We start from the raw sequence: 10,798 nt of genomic DNA, 5'->3' as shown, positions 1-10,798 counted from the left end.
AAAAATTTCATGACCTTAGATTTGGCAACAGACTCTTAAATATGATATCAAAACACAAGCAATGAAAGAAAAAGGAGATACCATGGACTGCATCAGAATTAGAAACTTTCCCACATCAAAATGACACTAACAAGAAAGTGAAGATATAGGGGCACCTGGGTGGCTTAGTTGGTTAAGCATCCAACTCTTGATTCAGCTCAGGTCATGAACTCAGGGCTGTGAGATGGAGCCCCATGTCAGGCTCCATGCTGAGCAGGGAGCTTGCTAAAGACTCACTCTCTCTCTCTCTCTCTCTCTCTCGCCCTCTGCCCCTCCTCCACTCAAGCTTGCACTCTATCTCTAAACAAAAATAAATTTTAAAGTTTTTATTAATTTTTTAAAATTTTTATTTATTCATTTCAGAGAGAGAGCGAGCAAGCAAGTGCATGAGCAGGGGGAGGGGCAGAGAAAGAGGGAGAAGCAGACTCCCCACTAAGCAGAGAGCCAGATATGGGGCTTGATCCCAGGACCTGGAGACTGTGACCTGAGCTGAAAGCAGACACTTAACCATTTGAGCCACCCAGGCACCCCTTTAAACATTAAAAAAAAAAAAGAAAAAAGAAAATACAACATACAGAATGGAAGAAAATTTGTGAATCATAAATCTATAAGAGTCTAGTATCCAGAATGTATATAGGACTCTTACAACTCAACAAAAGACAGACAATACAATATTAAAATATGCAAAGGACTTGAATAGACATTTCTCTGAAGGAGATACACAGATGGCCAATAAACACATGAGAAGACGTGCAGCATCACTAATCTTAGGGAAATGCAAATCAAAACCACCAGGTGATACCTCTTCTCACTTAGTAGGATGGCTGTTATACAAACACAGAAAATAGCAAGTGTTGGTGAGGATGTGGAACATTGGGGCCCTCAGATGTTGATGGTGGCAATATAAAATGGTACAAATCCTGTGGAAAACAGTTTGGTCTTCAAAAAAGCTAAGCTGACAATTGCCATATAACCCAGTGATTCCACTCTCACATAAATACCCAAAAAGAATTGAAAGTGAGTATATAATTACTTGTACACAAATGTCCACAACAGTACTATTCCCAATAGCCTAAAGATGAAAACCATCCAAATGTCCATCGACCAAGAATAGAAAAAAAAAAATCTTTTTTTTTTTTTTTTTGGTAAAACAAACAACTAATTCTCTGCTGAGATAACAGAGGGTTTCTGTTATGGCTTATTTAACAATCATAGAACGTATTTTGTAAAGACTGAAAATATTCTTTTTACTTTTTGTACTTCTAGCAAACTCTTAAATAATTTTGACAAGTTTTTTTTTATTATTTTTAAGTTTAAATTCCTAAAAAAAAACCCCACTGTTAATTATTACTGTGGTTTAAAAATATATAGAACTGAATTTTTGGTTTAAAAATTATGATTGCACAGTTAACAGGAAATAATATTTCTCTCAAGGACATGCTATAGGTTTAAAATGTCATAACAACTACCTTCTTTGGGTGACTACTGCCACCATACCCCTGAGAAACTTTATTCTCTAAAAACTTTGCTTTTTCAAAATATATCTTTAAAATAAAGCATCCCATTCTTGCCTGGAGAGTTTAAGTCACTTTGATCTAGAGAAACAGCTGCAATTTTCACTGTAGGTGCAGAGCTTCAAGGAGGGGTTCTGGATTCAACATTGCACATATATCCTAACTTGGTAGATTACAAGGAATCCAGGGGTGTACATTGCCTCTTAGAGCTGATGTTGGTTCCTTTACTTGCCTTGCTTTGAGCCTACTGCTTCATTTAAATTTCACCTAAACTCCACCCCCCCAATTCTGTAATGTCTCTATCTTATCCTTCATTTGATACAATGTCTCATGGTTCCTCTGATATGATCTCCTTCATTGCAGTGGGTTGATTAACCTAATTTTGTTGCACTGAAGGTTTCTTTTTAGTAGTCTGATGGGGCTAACAGAGTAAAACTCCTACTTCCAAAGATGTCAAAAAAGTAGGCAACAAGATTCGATAAAACACGACAAGACATTTTAGTCCAGCACAGCAAACAGTAGGAGCATCAGCATAGCAGTGCCAGTTCCCGTGTCCCCAAGTCTTCTGAGGTGACATAAGAAGCTACACACATAGTGGTTTGCGCCACAGCTGAGAGACCCAGCATGTTTTGTAGCAAACATCAAACCAGCCGGGTCCGCATTCCCAGCGAGCAAACCATTACATGGTAGTCATCTTTTGGTTACCCTGACTAACCTGTGTGTGTGACTCTATAGAAACTAGTCAGTATCAGGGGATAGTAAGGCCTTAGTGTGGAACACTTAGCAAGGCAATGTAAGGATGCTTGAGAACCTGTGGTGACTACCTCTCCCATAAACTGATGGAAATATTTGTATAGAATTCATTTTTACTAGGCGCCTGGGTGGCTCAGTTGATTAAGTGTCCGACTCCTGATTTTGGCTCAGGCCGTGTTCTCAGGGAACTGGAATTGAGCCCCACCTCAGGCTGTGCACTTACCAGGGAGTCTGCTTGAAGATTCTCTTTCCCCCTCCACTTCCCCCAGCTCACGTGCTCTCTCTTTTTCTCTTAAATGAATAAATCTGTTTTTAGAAGATTTTATGTATTTATTTGGCAGGGATACAGGGAACACAAGCAGGGGGAGGGGAAGAGAGAGAAGCAGGTTTCCCACCACGCAGGGAGCCAGATGCGAGGCTTGATTCCAGGACCCCAGGATCATGACCTGAGCCGAAGGCAGACGCTTAATGACTGAGCCACTCAGGCACCCCTAGTTAAATCTTTTTTTATAAAAGGATTCACTTTTACTTCAATAAACTGTAGGCCATTATTTCTAGAGATTTTTGAACAAGAGAGAATGAGCCAAAAGAGGACACTCTGAATTTTAAGCCAGAAGCAAAATTTAGAGAGAAAACAATGCTCCTCAAGAAAATGTGAATTAAAAAAAAAAAAAAAAAAAAAAAAAGAAAATGTGAATTATAACTTTGGTTTTTATTTGATACTTACAAAGGACACAAAAATTCGTCCCTCTGAATGTTATCAAAAGATTATTGAATTAGTTACTATCGAGAGGTAGGTAGTGGTATAGCAGCATATTCACTAAACCAAAGGCACAAAATAAGATTGCCAAATATAATGAGCTTCCCAATTCTTCAGTAATTTCATTTATATGTGTTTTCTTAATTTTTCAGTTTTATCTTTTTGCTGACTCAAACAACCAGAAATGTATGTGTTGAATTATAACCTAGACTATATTGAACACAAACTATCTGATTTTGAGGGCCACCAAGATATAAAAATACATGTGGATAAATCTATACCTTGAAATCTGATACTGGGTTGAGCTTTTATCATCCCCTGGAATCATTGCATGACATTTTTTTCACTGCAGAAAAGTGAGACCCCAGTGCAGCAAAGTAACAGTTCTGTCATGCTGAATTTCCATACCAGTCAATTATTTCCTCTTTATGGATGTTGAGTTCAATTATTCTGATATTGTAGGTCATTATTTAGTGCCAAGCTATTTTCTCTTTGACAAGAGAACACTTTTGCAGATAGAAAAAATAATAAATAGATTTAAGAGTCCATGCAGAAACCTGCATTGATGAATAGTGCTGCTGAACAGTAAACCCATCTGTCTCTGGTATGTAGTTGTCACAGCCCATTACAGACTTTCCCAGATCTGGTCTGACTTCAGCCAAATACTAGATTAGCTTTCAAAATCATTAGGACTGTGGGCATTGACATGGGAAAAACAGAATAACTAAAACTCTGCCTGAGTAAAAACTAGTTCTCCTTTATTTTTAAAATTCTCGAAGCCAGAATATCTTCCATTGTATCAGCTAGGAATGATTCTGGCTGCAAGAACAATGTGGCCAGCAATGGACAGGAGTTCATTTTTCTCACATAACAAGGTGTCTGGAGATTTGTGGCTGCTGGGGAATTTTTTAAAAGATTTTATTTATTATTTTAGAGAGCGTGTGGGATGAGGGAAGAGCAGAGGGAGAGGGACAAGCAGACTCCATGCTGAACGCAGAGCTGAACATGGGGCTCGATCCCACGACCCTGAGATCATAACCTAAGCTGAAACCAAGAGTTGGTTAACCAACTGGGCCACCCAGGTGCCCCGGGAATTGGTTTCACATCTTAGCTATATCAGGATCCTTTGCTCGGTAAGTTCATGGTCACAAGATGGTTGCTACAACTCCAGACATGGCATGAAGTAGAGAAAAAGAACTGGGCCCAGGATATTTGTCCTCCTTTTCATTATAAGGCCAAACTCTGGGATTGCCTGGGTGACTCAGTCTGTTAAGAGGCCCACTCTTGATTTCAGCTCAGATCATGATCTCAGGGTCCTGGGATCAAGCCCCACCTTGGGCTCTGCACTCACTGAGGAGTCTGCTTGAGGACTCTCTGCTTGAGGACTCTCTGCTTTTCCCCCTGTTCTCTCTCTCTTTCTCTCCCTGCCCCACTGTGTCAAATAAATAAATAAATCTTTTTTTTTTTTTTTTTTAATAAAGCAAGACTCTCCCAGAGGCCCTCCAATTGATTTCTGCTTGTAGTTCATTAGTCAGGCTGTGAAGCATGGCCACTCTTGGCTGTGAGGGAGACTGGGAAACCAAGATTTTTTGTAGCCTCTAGAATGGACCCAAGGAGAAGGCAAAAGCAGATGGGTACAGACATGGAATTCCCCTATCAACACATGTGATAAACATGTAATTTCTCTGCTATTCAGTTCTATTCCAGGGGACACGGGGCAGCAAAATTAAGGAGGAAATCAAAGAAGTTCTGTCTGCCTGGAGTTCATAATCTTCTTTCATTTATTTTCCCAAAATACAAATCAAAGCCACTGTTAAAGCTTTATTTACGAATATTTTCTTTAGTGTACTGTATGATCTGACCCAGTTTACTCTCCTGCCTCCATGCATTTGCTCACACTGTTAGCTCAGCCTGAACAGACCTCTTCCTGTTTCTACATATTGAACATCTTATTTGTTCTTCAAAACCTAACCAAAACATTATTTCTTCCATGAAGTGTTCCCTAATCTCCCCAGCTTGAAATTATCTGTGTGCTCCAAGAACACATTCTTATTGCCTAAAATAACAATAGCTTGGGTTCTTTACATAGACCATTTCAATCTTCACCACCTCTCAGGGAGGTAGATACTATCATTATTCTCATTCCATGGTTGTTGAAACTGGAGCTTAGGAAGATGAAGTAATTTGGTCAAGGGCACATAGCTTGTAAGTGCTAGTGTGAAGATTCAACCCCAGTTCTATCTGATGCCCAAATCCATTCTTTTAATACCATGCCATACTGCTTTCTCTGTATACCCACTAGCTGCGAAAGAGTAAATTAAGGTAGGAACAGAGTCTTATTCACCTCTAACTAGGCTTCCCTCCTTTACTCATTCACTGCCTATTCCATGGCCTTGGAATTCAGAGGCACTCACAAAGTTATTAAATAAATAAGTAAAGCTGAAGGCTCTGCCAAAATGGCCGCAAAGTAGTACATAAGAAGGAGATTTGAAACCAGATGGCCTGGGTTCAAATCTTGACTTACTTGAGCAAGATATGTATCTACCTTGTACCACAATTTTCTTACCAGTAAAATAGTAATGACGACTTTCTCCATCTTAGAGAGTTATTTTATTAGGCTTAAATGAGATAATACATCTAAAGTACTTAAAACAGTATTGGCAAAAAAAAAAAAAAAAAACCAAAACAGTATTGGCACAAAGTAATTGCCCAATAAATGTGAGCTATTGTGTATTTTACCAAAAGCCCGTTATCAAATTGAGATTAAAGATGCCAAGAATAGAGGGGCCGTTTTCGGATGGACCTAAAGACCATAATGTAAATGTAGAGCGCAAATAATTTACTGAGTAGTTCTGTTTGTTTCATTCCTGTTACCTTATTTAAATGTATTTTTCATAAACGTGAACCATCAGTAAATACCTATACCTTGTTCTCTAACCCTACCCCAGACCCCAACAAAACAAGAACCTTAATAGGCATTCAGTTTCCTCTGCTAACTGTGCTCCTCATATATAGAAATCGTCTGGGAATTTAGTTGGACTGTTGATTTCTTTTGCAGTATGCAGCAATATTGGCTTAGATTTGTTTTCTTTTTTCTTATTTTTGGACTCATTTTTATGTTGACAAAGTACATCTTCAAATAACTCTTTCAAAAATAGTTTACATGTCTAGACACTGAGGAATTTTGCTATTGTCAGGGTCTGGGAAAAACAATTTAGAGGTGCTAAACAAAAATGTTTCATTTAGCTCTCAAGGTTGAATGCTAGTAAGGTTTGGTATAAAATTCTAGGATCAAAATGTTTTCCGTCAGAACTTTAAAGATACTGTCTTATAGCATCCATGGTTACCAATTTTATTCTCATTTCTGTATAGGTAACCAGTTAATTTTTCTCTGAATGCTTTTAGGATTTTCTTTGTAAGACTTCAGTTTTCACCATAATGTGTATAGGTGGAGGATTTTGTAAAAAAATCCATATGTGTTCTTGAGTGTTTAGTGGCCTAAAGACTGACATCTTGAACTCTGATAATATCTCATTCATTATTTCTGTATTCCTTTCCTTTCACTATCTCTGTGTGTTTTGGGGGGGTTTTCAGTTGTTTTCTTTTTTTAAAGTAGGCTCCACATCAAGCATGGAGCCCAACATGAGGCTTGAACTCGACGACCCTGAGATCAAGACCTGAGCTAAGATCAAGAGTCAGATGCTTAACTGACTGAGCCACCCAGGTGCCCCTCACTATCTGTTTACTGTATTAGCTATTTCTTCCATTTGGAAAGTTGACTAACTCTTTCATGGTTGTTCTTGGTTTTGTGCTTGTATTTTATTCAGATGCTCTATTATTCTGTCAGTGGATTTTTGTTTCATGTAATGAATTTGACACTGTTAGCAGTGAGGGGTTCCAGATAGGTTTCAGATATCTGAATTAATCTGTAGCATAATTATTTCAGTACTAAAACATAATTATTTTTGCATAAATATTATTATGGCTATATAATTACCTGCCACAAAGGATTAAGGCCTCCTTTATGAGTAGGCAATACTATATGGGAAGTTTTGAAGGGAGGGAGTCTCCCTGAAAAATCAAAATTCCTAGAATATGCCTCTTCTGGGTTTGAAGTCCAAATTTATACTACCCACATGGTTTGGTAATCCCGAACTATACAATTAATGTAAAAAATTAGTCCTGGTCCAGTGATACCTCCCGAAGAACCTGATTGTACCATTTATCAGTTTATTGCTCTTAAACTTTAAATCTACCCTTCCTGGCCCTGTTTTGTGATACTGGACCTTGTAAACATTTCTCCTTGGCCAGATAGTATAATGTTAGGCTTTGTCAGGTGAGGGTGCTGGAAGAACAGTGTAGAGCACAGCAGAAGCAGGAGCTTATCTTTTGGTCTGGGGCGTTTTCTTTTCCTGAATCTATCATGCAACTGCCAGTGGTATGCAAGAGACCAAGTGGTGCCTACCATTTGGCAATTTACACCAGATTCCAAGCAGGCAACCCCCTTGCTAGCAGTGTACAGGAAACCCAGTGGCACCCCCCTGCCCAGTGGAGTTCCCTGGCACCCAAACAGGCAACTTCCTGCTTGCCAGCCCTAGCTGACTAGCCCCCCAGCTCTCCAGCACCCTGGTGAGCAGCTCCCTGTTTGCTAGTTTGGGCTTGCCAGTTGTGGGCCAGCTCTGACTTGCTATACCTCAGAGGACTTCTCCACCATCCAGTGGACTCAACCCACTCTCTCTGCCAAGGTCTGAGTCCTAGCCTGAGGGTGGTGGAAGGGGCAGTGTTCTTTCAATTCCTCAGATCTTCTCCCTCAACTCTAGACTTAACGGCTGCTCTCTGCAGTGCTGTTCCTGTGTTCTTCAGAGTTCTCTTTTATCCTTTCAGTAATCACCTCTAACTCATTAATAATTCTTTGGGGTTCTTTTTAAAGATTTATTAATTTCTTTGAAAGAGAGAGTTGGGGGTGGCAGAGGGAGAGGGAGAAGTTCAAGCAGACCTCACACTGAGCACAGAGCCTGATGTGGAGTTCCATCTCACGACCCAGAGATCATGACCGGAGTGGAAACCAATAGTTGGAAGCTTAACCAACTGTGCCACCCAGATACCCCTCATTAATAATTCTCTGTATTAATTCTGTTGAAACAACTGACATGGTTTCTGTCTCCTAACTTGACTCTAATTGATACACCTAGCAAAAGTAAATGCTAAGACCCCAGGTTGCATTGGATACACATGCAAAGATACATGCTAGACATACACGTTGAACTTATAATAAAAAAATTGTAAAACCTCACAAGGAAACAACCCAACACAAGCAGAAGTCAACAGACATAATAAACAGAAGGATTAGAGCCTCTCAGACTAAGATAATAGAATAAAAATTTGAAAGAGAATATAAAAGTCATATGTTTTACATCATTGGAAGCCTAAAAAAAAAATCAAAACAGTAAGAAAGAGCAAGACACTGTGAAAAAAGAACAAGGGATGCCTGGGTCGCTCAGGCAGTTGGGCGTCTGCCTTCAGCTCCAGTCATGATCCCAGGTCCTGGGATAGAGTCCCACATCAGGCTCCCTGCTCAGCAGAGAGCCTCCTTCTCCCTCTGCCTGCTGCTCCCCCTGCTTATGGTCTTTCTCTCTCTCTCTCTCTGGCAAATAAATAAATAAAATCCTAAAAAAAGAAAAGAAAAGAAAAAAAAAAACAGATAGATTAGGAAAAACAACCATAGAAATATAAAGATAAAAAACACAGCCACTGAAAAGCAATTTAAAAGATGAGTTAAAAAGCAAATTAGACACAGATAAAAAGAGAATAAATGACCTGTAAAATCGATTTAAGGAAATATCCCCAAATTCTGTGGTATAGAGTGACACAAAGATTGAAAATACTGTTAAGGGGCGCCTGGGTGGCTCAGTGGGTTAAGCCACTGCCTTCGGCTCAGGTCATGATCCCAGGTCCTGGGTTCAAGCCCCGCATCGGGCTTTCTGCTCGGCAGGGAGCCTGCTTCCTCCTCTCTCTCTGCCTGCCTCTCTGCCTACTTGTGATTTCTCTCTGTCAAATGAATAAATAAAATCTTTAAAAAAAAAAAAAAAAGAAAATACTGTTAAAAGTTAAAGAGGCCTAGGGGCGCCTGGGTGGCTCAGTGGGTTAAGCCTCTGCCTTCAGCTCAGGTCATGATCTCAGGGTCCTGGGATCGAGTCCCGCATCGGGCTCTCTGCTTGGCGGGGAGACTGCTTCCTCCTCTCTCTCTCTGCCTGCCTCTCTGCCTACTTGTGATCTCGCTCTGTCAAATAAATAAATAAAATCTTTAAAAAAAATGTTAAAGAGGACTAGAAGATAAAATGTCTAAGACCCAGAGCAGTGTTACAGTAAGGTAACTTATGTATAAGAAAGAAGAAAATAAGACTATGTATTGATATTATATTTCTGTAAAAAACTCAAAGGGCACGCAAAAAAATTGATAAAAAGTACATCTGTAGGAATGCGGTTGTGGTGAGGGAAAAGAAAAGATGTGGGCGAGGGTAGGACTGAGACTTTCATTACTTGGATACATCTTATATCGGTTTAGTTTACAATCCTTATGTGTTAAGGTCCTCTGAGAAGTAGAAGCCAGGATGGGATTGGATATGTAAGAGATCGATTGGGAGGAATGCCTTTAGTGTAAAAGGGGCAGGGGCCCCAGAAGGTGGGAAGAGTCTTCAGATCACAATGCAGATCTGACCCCTGGCAAAGAAGGTTTGCACAGGCAGATTTTAAGACTGCAGTGCAGTTGGGGCGCCTGGGTGGCTCAGTGGGTTAAGCAGCTGCCTTCGGCTCAGGTCATGATCTCAGGGTCCTGGGATCGAGCCCCGCGTCGGGCTCTCTGCTCAGCAGGGAGCCTGCTTCCTCCTCTCTCTCTGCCTGCCTCTCTGCCTGCTTGTGATCTCTCTCTGTCAGATAAATAAATAAAATCTTTAAAAAAAAAAAAAAAAGACTGCAGTGCAGTTGTGGGAAAAGTTCAGCCAGGCAGATGAGGAATCCTCAAGTCAAAGTAGCCTGTCAAAGGAATCACATGTCTTACAGGAATGGGTCTGCTTTACTTTCCTTGCCATGCTAGTCATTGACTGTGAGCAGCCTGTGTGAAGTGTGGCATCTCGTGGCCTCCATGTTAACATGATGGATTCAGAGTGCAGCCTCTGAGAGCATCTGTCAGATACACTCGCTGTAGCAAGAGATCTGAGTGGCCTATTTTCATACCCACCACATCATGTGATTCACTTTTGTATTCAAAGAAGGGCAAAATAAAGACATTTTCAGACAGAGACTGAAGGACCTTATCTCTCAGAGAGTGTCACTCTGGGAACCCCTGAAAGATTCACTTCAGAAAGAACTATTTTGAATCCTGAGCAACAGTGCAGGATGTAGGAAGCAGTGGTGAGCAAATAAATCAGCAAACATGTGGGAAAGAAATTAGTAAGTACACAGATAAATCGGGGCGCCTGGGTGGCTCAGTGGGTTAAGCCGCTGCCTTCAGCTCGGGTCATGATCTCAGGGTCCTGGGATCGAGTCCCACGTCGGGCTCTCTGCTCAGCAAGAAGCCTGCTTCCCTCTCTCTCTCTCTCTCTCTGCCTTCCTCTCCGTCTGCTTGTGATCTCTCTCTGTCAAATAAATAAATAAAAAAAATCTTTAAAAAAAAAAAAAAAAGTACACAGATAAATCTAAATAGCCCCTGACTAAAAAACAGCAAAGATGACAA

Source organism: Lutra lutra, chromosome X, assembly GCF_902655055.1.
Source record: "Lutra lutra chromosome X, mLutLut1.2, whole genome shotgun sequence".
NCBI lineage: Eukaryota > Metazoa > Chordata > Mammalia > Carnivora > Mustelidae > Lutra > Lutra lutra.
Note: the sequence above shows the minus strand (reverse complement) of the source record.